Source organism: Phacochoerus africanus, chromosome 1 (assembly GCF_016906955.1).
Source record: "Phacochoerus africanus isolate WHEZ1 chromosome 1, ROS_Pafr_v1, whole genome shotgun sequence".
In the NCBI taxonomy this organism is placed as follows: domain Eukaryota; kingdom Metazoa; phylum Chordata; class Mammalia; order Artiodactyla; family Suidae; genus Phacochoerus; species Phacochoerus africanus.
Window position 1 is genome coordinate 243,358,815 of NC_062544.1, and position 14,306 is coordinate 243,373,120.

A 14,306-nucleotide genomic window follows, 5' to 3' on the forward strand; every position below is an offset into this window, starting at 1 on the left:
CCTGCACTTAAGTAAAACTTACCAAAGATGGCTGACACTTGAGCCACTTGACATACAGTGCTGGTCTCAGAAGAGAGTGGAAATCTGAGACTGCAGAATCTGTAGAAATAAAAGTAAAAACAAGGGAGGGAGAGAGAGAGAAAGCGGGGGAAATAGAAGTTATCTTGCCTGCCACCTCTCTCTCTTGCAGCTACACTTAGCAATTTCTTGGTAAATTAACCTGGAAAACTTATTTTCAATAAGATAAAAAAAGGAGAGTAAAACATTATTTTTGGTATTTCACTGGGCTTCTCCGTGATTTCTAAATACAACCTGTACTCAGCAGATATTACATACGCTGACTTTATAAAATGTAATTTTGAGCTTTGAATTACTAACCTATAAATATAGATTTATACATAGATTAGGTATGTACTTACAAAGTTATTCTAATTTAAAAATCTTAAAATATGAGATTCTATGATTTGTAGGTAATCTATGATAAAATTCATTATTCTTATAGCCTAAAAATTAAATATCCATGTTTCATATACAGTAAATTAAAATCAATTTCTCTTCTCTAACATCTATATAGACTATCACTCTTGCTGGTTACTATAAGAGTAAGAAAGATCTGATGAGTGTAATTAATAGTCTTCTTACCTACATGCTGCAAGTTTTTCTACAAGCTACAAGTTTTTCTACAAGTGACAAAACACATTGAGATATTTCAGTGCAAGTACATTTGTAATTCTAGAATCCAGTGCTACAGACTTGTGAAATACTTAGTTTGGTTTAGATAGCATTAATTTAATTTTGTATTTTATTTTCTTTGCAGAAAGATACAATAATATTTCATGTAATGTTTTCTAAGTCTGTACTTTCATACTTAATTAGATGAATTCAGAATGCTGGATGATTATGCTAAGTGCCATGGATCAAGTAACTGCATTCTCAGACTAATAATTCTGAACATTAAAAGTTAAAATTTAAGGAGTTCCTGCTGTGGCACGGTAGGTTAAGAATCTGCGTGCAACAGCTCCAGTCACTGTGGAGGTACCCAGTTTGATTCCTGCCCAGGCACAGTGGGTTAAAAGATCTGGCATTACCACAGCTACAGCTCAGATTCAATCCCTGGCCCAGAACTTCCAGATGCCATGGGTGCAGCCATAAAATTTTTTTTAAAAGTTAAAATTAAAAAAAAAAAAAAGTCAAACACAGGGAAACACTCTATATCACACATAAGATAATTTTCAAAGAACTTTAAAACAAAATATTCGTATAAAACTATTCACAGAACAGGAAAGATCTTAAGACCGTGAAGTTCTTTAACAGACCCAAGTCATAAAACATCTATGATTTAGTGAAACTCTATTTGCAGTATCATAAATATTAATGTACTTTGAATTCTAAAGCCGTTTTTCTTTGTTCTCTTAGAAATGTTAAATAACTAGGCAATTAACATCTTCAAGCACATGCCACGTGTACTTTTTGCAATCCCTAGGCAAGATTCTCATAAATGGTAATATTAGGAAAAAATGTTGTTGGTTTTATGGTTTGTGTATATATTTGATTTGCAATATATACAGTGCTATTACCATGAACAAGAACGCTAGTTTTAATGCTCTTTTGTCAGTGTTATTGTCTGTTTACAATGTTAATTTAACAAGTAAAATATTTTTGTTTTCATTTCTACAAGATCTAATTTTATTTGGCAGGAGCTTCATGCATATCATAATCCTGTACATCAAATTTAGAGATATTACCACTACTGGAATCCTGACAAATATCTACAATTTCTGCTGTACCTTTTGAATAGATTCTCTCAAGGAGGGTTCCACAGAACATCTGAGACAAATGAGGTAATTGTTATGAGGGGAATTATACTCCTTTGAACTACAACTCCTACCTTTGCTCCTTTGCACTAGCCATGCTAGCTTCCATATTTTTCCTCACACTTGTCAATCACCAAGCTTGAAAGGTTTTGCACTAGCTGACACCTCTCCCAAGAACACTCTTCTCTCTGCTACTCACACGGTTCACCATCCTTTCTCTTTTTTTAAGATTTGCTCAAAAATTGTCTTATCAGTGAGATCTCCCTCAGCTCCAGCAGCATTTCACCATTAGTCTGTCACTCTTCTCTCATTATCTCTTCTCTGTGATTATCAACACTGTACATTATAATAACATAAATGTGATTATTTTCTTTCCCTCTCTGCTAAAATGTAAGCATCACTTATTTTGTTCATTTCTGAATCCCCAGTGTTTAAAATATATCTGGCACACATCAGAAGCTCAATATTAATGAAAAGGATTAGTACATGTGTTAGCAATTTCCCAGGATCCACTGTTGCCTAACTTCCTGCCAAGGATACACTGGAGAGATTAAAAGCAGAAGAAGAAAGAGCATGTTTTCTCTCTATTCTACTTCTGTCTTTGTCAGCTTAGGCAGGGATAGTTCAGCATCTCAGTAGCACAGCCTCACTAGCTCTGGCTTTAAGCAATGCAGAAGTAGCAATTGAGTTGTGGACAGCGGTCATGACATAGATAAGTCCAAAGCATCAGCCAATGGTGGGCTACAAGATTCCTGTAGTATTAGTAGCTATGTGACTCCTGGCATGCTGAAAAAATGGAGAGCCAGTAGTTTCAATAGCAGAGGTGTCCACAGCAGTGCTCCAACATGGGGCATAATTTCTGCCCCTCCAGGTCAAAGGGTAATAGTAGTTTCTTGTACTTACTATCTTTTCATATATTTACCTCCCACTTTTACTCCTCTAGTCCTTCTAACACATCTGTAAACAATCTGTTTTAATTCCTCAGTTTGAATTAACTTGGAAGACTTTTGCTTTCCTACTAGACAAAACTATCACTCTGCTTTAAAAATAACTTTCTGACAAATATCTGCTTGATTTAACCGCAAGTATGCCTAACCTTCCCAATGCAGCAATCCCACACAATGCTAAAGAATTCCAAGAGGTATCCTCTGCCCTAGCCCTTTCCATAGTCTTTTCCCAGTTTTTCATTGTCTTTCTTGTTGGTAACATAATACCTTGATTTGTTGAATTAGCAATACATTTTGTGACAATGGCATAATAATCCTATTCTGTAGTAAACCACAGTGATGGCTTTAAGTCCTTGCACTTTACTTGTAAGTACAATAAATAAAAAGCACTTTCCAGGACAATGTTCAACCTTTCTTTTGATACTATGTTGTCTACACACTTAAGAGATGTTTGTAAGAACTGACACATTAATGTATATTAGTGGATATGGTTGCATATCCAAATACATTATAATACCACTATTTCTATGACATGTTGGAAAATTGATCAGTGGTCACTTTAAAACTCTTGAAAATCACTACTACACTTGCAGATTCTTAGCCAGAAAATGATGCCTGCATTCCCATACTTCTCTTTGGCAATATGAATTTTGTAACACATTCAATCTATTTTTAATTTTCCCCCTAAGGATCAAAACACCATTCTCATCCACTGGGCAACACAGGTAAGCTGTTGTTCCTTCAATGTGAGTTTTTTTATAAATCATGTGGTTTTATTTTTACCTGTTATGACAACAAAATTTTAATAATTCTGTTCCTTTTTAAAAGTCCAAGCATTTTCTTTGATTATAAAGGCAGAATAATAAATGTGATTATCATATATAATTTTACTACATTTTTATGAAAGGATATGTAATTTTTTAAAAAAGTCATCTTCTCCCAGAGTCTTCTTAATCTAATCCTGAATCTAGGAGGTAACTGAATTATCACAGTATAATCAATTGGATGTCACTCACCAAATATTTTTCCATGAAATATATGTATATTGTGCATACATATTTGTGTGTATATTTATATATGGCCAATAATTTCTATAGTTATTGTTTTAAAATTAAAAATAAGATTGTGTTATACATATTGTTAGTTCTGAGTAGCTGTTTTCATTTAACCATATATAATTACCGTGGCTATCCTCATAAGCCTGTACCTATATCTACCTATTTTTCCTTTGATAGCCAGTATATGTGCTATTTTCTAATTAGCATAGTTAAATATTTAGGTTAACCTAAGGTTCCCATAGCAGATAACTCCAGTATCTATGGGATACTGATGGGAGTCACATGAATTGATAAAAACTGAATTGTTTTACTGAAGGCTTCTCACTCTCCGTGAATTTTAGCCTCCACCCACACTTTCTCCAAGCATCAAATGTCACAATTTATGCAACAGAAATGATACTGGTTCTTTTCTACTCCCAGACAAATGTGTATTTAAAATCAACACTGATCACTACATCCTATTTAGTCAGGCAGTTAAGTTTATCTTCAATCTGTGACCTGTTACATGAATACATCTTCAGTCAAAGACTCAGAGTATGGAAATTCAGGGATATTCCAATTTTTTTCATTTTGTTCACACAACACTGAAGGTTTTGCATAATAGCTACAGGACTCTGTAATGACGCCATTAATCATTTGTTCTTTCAAATGTTTCCGTATGTCCTCCCTCTCATAACAAGCAATTCTTTGAAATCAGTCTTTGAAGGGCCATGACTGACAGAGATGAATAGGATGTTTAATCGCATTGGCACATGCCAGAGTTTATTCCTGTGGCAAACATACTCTGTGTAAAGCTTCTTATTCAGTTACATTCTATAGATAATAAAGACTTTCCAAAATCTAACATCTCTTTCCATGTTCACCATCACAGCCATATTCTCCAAACCTCAGAAACCCCCTCTCTTCCCTTTCCTGTTTCCTATGTTCTGGGGTTCACTGTATTCACTACCCTCTTCCTTCTTCCACTATTTTCATTTCCTTTGTTTCTTCTTATACGTGAACACTGAAAAACATACTTCTGAAACATATATATTTGTATATATGATGTACATTATTATTTATTATGTATTTAGGATTAAAAGCTTATGTGTTCCACATAACATCTACTAAAAATGAGATTCAATAGGTGAACTTACATAACTGAATTCACAGTTATTTAAAATTGAGTATCCTAAAAAGATGACTCTGATCCTTTTCCCACAAAAAGTTGTAATCAATCATAATGGAGCTTTAAAAAACAAAACTTGTTTCCTTTCAGAATATTTTCAATAATATTCTGATGATATTCAATACTATTTAATTTCATTTGCATTAATCTAGGCATCCAGGATAAAAGACATGTGTTTAAGAATAATATTTAATCCGCTACATGTGTAATTTTAAACAGACAGTAGCTTTTATATTTTCTTCCAAATTACATAGTTTTTGCTTGCTGTGAGATTATGCAAAATGGGTAACACTGATTTGCACAGTCAACTCACTGACTTATTATCTTCCTCCTCTTTAGTTCAATGACTATGAAACATTAACCATGAGTGAACTATGTCTGGTCATTACTTTTTTATGTGTGGATGCATGCTAGAGACACAATTATTCCAATTACCAATAAAAAGATCAGTAAATTAATAAATAGCTAGCAGGCCCTGTTTATATCTAGGGCCCCAGAGATATTATTAATAATGTTCAGTTCATTTTTAAAAGGAACAATCTTGGATAATAATTTTCTTTAATTGTCACTGATTCACAGTATAGGACAGACCAAAGCCTCACAGTTGAAAGCATCTGTAAGGCCACTAAGTTAACAGAAAATGGTTACATGTTTCCAGCATTTCACAAACTTTTCAAGATATAGATAGGTCTATTACAAGCCATATTTATTTATTTATTTATTTATTTATTTATTTATTTATTTATTTATTTAATTGCTTTTTTTAGGGCCACACCCGTGGCATATGGAGGTTCCCAGGCTAGGAGTCTAATTGGAGGTACACTGCTGGCCTACACCACAGCCACAGCAACATGGGATCTGAGTCACTTTGCGACCTACACCACAGCTCATTGCAATGCCAGATCCTTAACCCACTGAGCAAGGCCAGGGATCAAACCCACAACTTCATGGTTCCTAGTCGGATTCATTTCCGCTGTGCCACAATGGGAACCCCATAAGCCATATTTAAATTGTTAATTAAGGAGTTCCCATCATGGCACAGTGGATAACGAATCCGACTAGGAACCATGAGGTTGCGGATTCAATTCCTGCCCTTGCTCAGTGGGTTGACGATCCGGCGTTGCCGTGAGCTGTGGTGTAGGTTACAGACATGGCTCGGATCCTGCGTTGCTGTGGCTCTGGTGTAGGCTGGCAGCTACAGCTCCAATTCGACCCCTAGCCTGGGAACCTCCATATGCCACAGGAGGGGCCCAAAAAATGGCAAAAAGACAAAAAAACAAAAAAAATCAATCAATCAATCAATAAATAAACTGTTAATTAAGATTACTTCCTGAAATTTGAAAAAAATATGCAAATTTCCCAAATATCTTTGTTTCCATCACTCTCTGTGTTGTATTTAATATAATTTATTTGTATATCACTAAATATAGCATCCCCCAGGACAACAGGACTACTGCTTAAAAGGTAATAGTAAGACAGAAGATACACAGCAATTATTTTACCAGTACATAACTGTCAAATACTTTTCAGTTAGGCATATGTGGTTAACTCTCTTTAGCTTTCCAATCACTTCTTGATAAATATATATTCAAAATATCAGATGTAACCTTGAAAAAAGAAACAAAATTCATATTGAATAAGTACATATTTTACTGTCACATACTGTTCTATTTAAAATCATGACAGTATCTTTTATAAAACTAATATGCTGATATGTAGTGGGTATAATATTTCCGCACGCGAAATTTCACATTCATCTAGAACCTGTAAATGTGATCTCATTTGAAACAGATGTAATCAAATTAAGATATGGTCATAATGAGTTAGGATAGACTCTAAATCCAATCACTAGTGTCTTTTTCAGGAAGATATCTGCAGATGCAGACACACACAGAGAGAAGACTTCCATGTGAAGATGGGGGCAGAAAGTGGAGTAATATAACTACAAGCCAAGGGATACCGAGGATGGCTGGCAAACACCAGAAGTTTGGAAGATGGAAGGAGGGACCCCTTCCTAGAGACTTCAGAGAGAGCTTGATGCTAATGGCTTGATTTCACATTTCTGGCATCCAGAAACATGAAGAGAATAAATTGCTATTGTTTTAAGTCACCAGTTTGTCAAAATTTATCACAGCAACATAATTTGGTATATAATGTTATATATAATAATTCTTGATTAGTTTGTACTTTTAATTAGTCATAATTGGTTACTGAAATTATCTAAATTACACCCCTTACATGTATACATAAAGAATCACTGGCCATACAAATTACTTAAGTAATTTATGAGTGGGAAAATAATGGGAATATAAAAATCCTTTGAAACTCAGGTGTTGAAAATGAGGAGATGAAGAAGACAGGAAGGTATTGCTGAGGTTAAACTATCCTTCTCTATTGTTTATGCTATCACAGATTTCTTCCAACAGATATGTTTTATCGTCTCAATGTAAAACTATGTCTTATCCTTAGCATGGTTCCCAATAACAAATTTAAGTCACATTGCATATATAAATAATTATTTAGAAAGAATTAATTGCTTTAATATTAAAACAGTTTGGACAATGATTATAAAACAATAACATATCTAGAAGCTGCACTTTATTTCTAGGCATTGTCCTAGTTAAGGGTTAAATTTCAATTATGTATCATTATTTTCAATAGTTATTTTCCTTCTTTAGTAATATTTACTTCAAAACAGTTAACTGTGATTTGATTTCTTAAAACCCAAGTAATGTAAAACCTTATAAAATCAATAGCTTTTCCTTTAGTTCATTTTTAGGTTTTGAGTCTTAAGGTTTTAGGATTAAAAAATTATGTATTGAGGACAGATGGCCAACAGGCACATGAAAAGATGTTCAGCATCACTAATGATCAGAGAAACGCAAATCAAAATCACAATAAGGTATCACCTCACAATGGTCAGAATGGCCATCATTAAAAAGTCTATAAATTATAAATGTAGAGAGGGTGTGGAGAAAAAGGGAACCCACCTATTCTTGTTGCTGGGAATGCAAATTGCTGAAGCCACTATGGAAAACAACATGCAGGAAGTTCCTTGAAAAACTAAAAATAGAACTACCATATGATCCTGCAATCCCACTCCTGGGCATACATTCAGACAAAACTGTAATTTCAAAAGATATATGCACCCCCTCCCCCCCAGTGTTTACTGCAACACTATCTATAATAGCCAAGACATGGAAACAACCTAAATGACCATGCACAGATGACTGGATAAATAAGATGCAGTACAAATACACATTAGAGTACTACTTAGGCATAAAAATAGTGAAATAATGTCATTTGCAGCACCATGGATGAACCTAGAGATTATCACACTAAGTGAAGTAAGTCGAAAAGAGAAAGATAATTACCATATGATATCACTTCTATGTGGAACCTAAAATGTGACAAATGAACTTATCTACAAAAGAGAAACAAACAGTCTCACCAATACAGAAAATAGACTGGTGGTTGCCAAAGGGGAGAGTGGGAGGGAGGTGGACTAGAAGTTTGGGATTAGCAGATGCAAACTATTATATACCGAAAAGATAAACAGGATCCTACTGTATAGCACAGAGTACTATATTTAATATACTGTGATGAACCATAATGGAAAATAATATGAAAAAGTATGTATATTACATCTGAATCACTTTGCTATACAGTAGAAATTAACATTGTAAATCAACTATATTTCAATAAAATAAATTTTTAAAAATTATGTATTAAGAGAAATTTTCTGCTTTGAAAATTTTCTGTCACCAAGTGGCAGCACTGGCAAGTTCACCAATGAAAACTACAACTAGTTCATTCTGCCATTCTATACATGGACGAAGGGAGAAATTCCCAAATCATATATAGTGAGAGGCCAAAACTTGCTGTGAAGATTTCTATAACATAATTCATTGTCAAACAGAGTATTCACAAAATGTTTATGAATTTTGGAACCCATGTGGAAAAATTCTGACATAAAAGAAGTCACTGAGCAACACTTTTAGTTAAAACCTCTCCCTTTATGTTGATGTTCTAATACACACAACCGATTTTTGATTACATTTGTTAACATCTGCTCAGAGACAAATGGCACATTTCTTCCTACATAAAAGAAAATGGGCTACAGAATAGCATATTTTGACAAACTGCTTTTCTAAATGGAGAGTAAGTCTCTGAACAGAAGAACCAGTACAGGGCTGAGAATACAGAAAGATGCCTTTAAGAATGAGTAACATCCTCCTTGCTTCTTAGGTAAAAGCCAAAAGAACCAGAAACAAAGAGTAGCTTACCTTGTGTGTTTATCATCTACCAACATCTGCTTGACAGCAAATTAGATCATGAATAAATAGCTGTCCTAAGAAGAAATCTGGTCTGCTAAAACACACAGCGAAATCACTACTCGGCATTGAAAAATCTGATAAACAGAGAGGGTGTGTGTGGGTGTGGGTGTGTGTGTGGGTGTGTGTGTACTGACCTGAAGCTTAGTATAAAACACACAAAAGGAACTGCATTAGACAGCAACTGTTTATACAAAAACCTTGTTACCCGTATATTGGTATTTGTAGGTAATAATAATAAAATACAATTCTAAAAATCACACATACTATTTTTATTACAATAAAATGTAACAACTGTTTACATTTGTTTTTTCCTAAAATACTATGAAGATTGATAGAAATAGCTATTTTAAATTTGTGGGTTTTTTCGATGCCTAATATGACAAAGGACAGAAATATTGTTCATGCTTTTAAAAAAATACAACCTTGAGTGCCTTTTTGCAAAAGGCTGGTTCTAAATTTTTTTAAGTTCTATTGTTTTGTTGATTTACAATGTTGTGACAATTTCTGCTGTACAACAAAGTGATTCGGTTTTATATATATATATATACATATCCATTCTTTTTCAGATTCTTTCCCCATGTAGATTATCACAGAATATTGGGTAGCGTTACCTGTGCTAAAATTTTAAATAGATGACTTTCACTTTAAAAATGTTCAAACTTAATAGATAAATGAAAAACTTACAAAAACTAACAGGTGTATAAAAAGCTTTCTATCCAACAGATAAGTGTTTGGCTGGTATCTTAACTTTTGCTATATTTTGAATTTCTAGTCAAGGTGATGTCATAAACCCTTGATTTGATAGCCCTTCGTTCATCATAGAGAAGTGTTAAATAAAAGGTAAAGCAAAAATTCAAAATTGCATAGTCAGGATAAAAACAAGAACTCTTTGTAAGAAAAACTGAATGCAAATGCAAAACAATAAAATAAAGAGACCTGCGGTTAAATTCTGCTGAGGCCTTTTCTGAAAGCAAATGTTGGTGGCTGGTAGTAATTCTTAGCAGAGCAAAGAATTAAAAAGCATTCATTTGAAACTGAACACAGAGGCCAGGCTTACTGCTTGAAGTTTGACTTTTAAACCATTTCACTACCCACTTCAACACATGAAAGGAAACTGAAAACAAACAAATGTGGTTGCTGAGCAATTTGCAGGCCTAGTTTAGTAAAAAAGAATTAAACCAAGGTGAAGAAATCTAATGCTAGGAAAATAAGCCAATAAAATTAATAATGACAAAAAGTAAACATAAAAGAAAATAATTTCATAATTTAGTCTGAGAAGATTCATAAATACATTAAAGCTATCAACAACATAAGTGATGGAATAAATTTCATTATAAAAAGAGTAAAAATAAAAGTGGGGGGAGGCAAAAACAAAGTGAAATAAAGTAAAAGAGAACAGCAAAAAGAAACAATCAGAAAAATGTACAGACTCGCACATATACATTAATTGTTATGAAATCAGGAGACAGGCTAAACAAAAGACTGAACAAAAAAGATTAATACATTGGAATAGACCTTGAAATATAATACAGATAAGTTATCCTAATTTACCAATAGGGAGAGAAAGTAATTTAAAATTATGAAAGAACTGCTAAGAAATTTAGGAAATAGAATGAAAAATTCCAATATTTGCCTTGACAAAAGAAAATGTAATACATGAGAAGATAATAGTTCTGAATTTTCTTTCTTTTTTTTTTTGTCTTTCATCTATTTAGGGCCGCACCCAAGGCATATGGAGGTTACCAAGCTAGGGGTCTAATCGGAACTGTAGCCACTGGCCTACGCCACAGCCACAGCAACACAGATTCTGAGCCGTGTCTTCAACCTACACCACAGCTCATGGCAACACTGGATCCTCAACCTACTGAGTGAGGCCAGGGATCGAACCCACAACCTCATGGTTCCTAGACGGATTTGTTAACCACTAAGCCATGATGGGAACTCCTGAATTTTCTTGAAAAAAGTAAAAAGACACTAGTAAAAACCAGGACTCCTCAAATTAAAAGTGAATTTTGAGGAGCTCCCGATGTGGCTCAGGTGGTTAAGGACCCAAGATTGTCTACAAGGACACAGGTTCAATCCCTGGCCTCGCTCAGTGGGTTAAAGATTTGGTATTGCTGCAAGCTGTGAAATAAGTCACAGATGTGGCTTGGATCCAGTGTGGCTGTGGCTGTGGCACAGGCTCCAATTCGACCCTGGCTGGGGAACTTTCATATGCCACAGATGTGGCTATAAAAAAGGAAAAAAAAAAAAAGGTGATTTCTGAGAATGAGAGGATATTACAGAGATAATAATTCTCACCAATTATTCCCTGAGCTTCCCTACATACTGACTCTTTTTTGAAATTAGCCAAGGACATATGGTGAGTTCTGGTGAATGCACTATAAAAGATGTGTCACATTCAGCCAAAGCAAAGTATGTGTGTGTGTGTGTGTGTGTGTGTGTGCACATGTGCATGTGAATACTCCCCTTTCTATGACGTGCCATCTATATGAGATCACTAGCTGTTGTTATTCAAACAAGAAATTGACCTAAGGCTACTAAGTATTTTTAAGAAAATATGTTCAAATAAATGATATACCTGCAATGAGCAATTCTTTTTAGCTCTTAAGTAATCTGTGGGCCTTCACAACTGCACCAGTAGACTATGATGAAACCTGTGCACCTCACAAGAATAATGCTCCCTCTCAGACTCATCTCAGTTGTGGTTATGGATGAGAAAAAAAAACTTTCTCAAGGGTGGAACCAGGTGTCACAAAATAAAACAAACAAGGGAGTTTTTCCCAGGGAACAGAACCAAGTGTACAGCTAAGTATACAGATCACTAATCTTTCAAAAAGTAAACAAGAGCCATCATCCACATCAAAAACAGGATATTACCAGCATTTTAAAAGCCATTCTTCTGCCATTTTTCACTCACTTGTCTTTATTTCTAAGATTATGGATAACTTTGCCTGCCTGCTTTGAATCTCATATGCATTGACTCAACACAGTATGTACACTTTGGTTTCTACTTTCTTTCCTTCAACATTACATTTGTGAGATTTATCCATACTGCTGCATAAAGACATAGTTTGTCCTTTTTTTGTGTGAGTTAAAAATACATTTTTAAAAATCTCTACTAAAGCATAGTTGGTTTACAATGTTCCTTCAATTTCTGCTGTACAACAAAGTGACCCAGTGATATATATATATATATATATATATATATACACATACACACACACATTTTTTTTTCATACTATCTTCTATCGTGTTCTAACCCAAAAGATTGGACATAGTTCCCTGTGCTATAGAGTAGGACCACATTGATTATAATTCTAAATGTAATAGTTTGCATCTACCAACGCCAAATGAACTCTCTACCCCACTTCCTCACCCCCTACCCTCCACCCCCAGCAACCACAAACCTGCTCTCCATGTCCATGATCTTTTCTGTTTTGTGGACAGGATCATATGTCGCATATTTTAGATTCCACATATGAAGTGATATGATATGGCATTTGTTTTTCTCTTTCTGACTTACTGTAGTATGAGAATCTCTAGTTGCATCCATGTTGCTGCAAATGGTATTATTTTGTTCTTTTTATGGCTAAGCAGTATTCCATTGTATATATGTACCACATCTTCTTAATCCATTCATGTGTTGATGGACACATAGTTTGTCCATTTCCATTGCTCTGTATTATTGCCTTTTGTGAATAGACCACTATTTATTTATATATTCTACTCATGATTAACATTCTTATTCATTTGGGTGAACAGACTACATAATTATGTTCCACTTAAACCTAGAGAAGAACTGCTGAGTTGTAGGAAATGCATGTGTTAATAAGATTTAGTAAACACTGACAAATGTTCTCCAAACTAGTTATGCAAATTTGTACACTCATCTAGTAGCATATGAGAGCTCCACTTGCTCCAATATGCTGACTTCCTCTTTTACATTCTATCTCTTCTTGTTCAACTTACCTTTGCTTCTTTCTTTTTGCTTGCCCTCCCCTCCTCTCTTATCTTGTCATAGGGTCCTCCATTCATTTAATCTCATGTGTCTTATGAATTCTGTTCCCACTTCCTGAGAAGTACTTTCTTTCCTTCTTTTCTCCTGCTAATGAGAACTTCTAAATTTTTAAGGAGGAAGATTATCCTAGCAATGCAAGGTGGAAGAGGAATTCCTGACAACTGGGAAAACTCACCTTATTACAAAAATGAGAATAATATTCATTTATATTTGAATTATCACACATTTGCATTAATTGTAATACAATCAACATTACCTGAATTAATATAAGAGTGACCACACTATTTATGATCCAAACAAAGAGACTTTTAAAGTCATAAAAAAGAATGACATAATGCCATTTGCAGCAACATGGATGGAACTAGAGACTCTCATAGTGAGTGAAATGAGCCAGAAAGAGAAAGACAAATACCATATGATATCACTTATAACTGGAATCTAATATCCAGCACAAATGAACATCTCCTTAGAAAAGAAAATCATGGACTTGGAGAAGAGACTTGTGGCTGCCTGATGGGAGGGGAAGGGAGTGGGAGGGATCGGGAGCTTGGGTTTATCAGACACAACTTAGAACAGATTTACAAGGAGATCCCGCTGAATAGCATTGAGAACTTTGTCTAGATACTCATGTTGCAACAGAAGAAAGGGTGGGGGAAAAATGTAATTGTAATGTATACATGTAAGGATAACCTGACCCCCTTGCTGTACAGTGGGAAAATAAAAAAAATAAAATAAATAAATAAATAAATAAATAAATAAATAAATAAATGTGGTTAAGGTCAACTATGCTTCAACCACACTACAATAAAATTTAAAAATAAAAAAAATAAATGGAGCATAATTAATAATTATCTAGGATAACAGAAGTAAACTAGGACTGTTCCAGGCAAACCAGGACTTATGGTCATCCAAACAATTAATATAGTATTTATAGATAGAAATAATCAAAATAACTATTTGC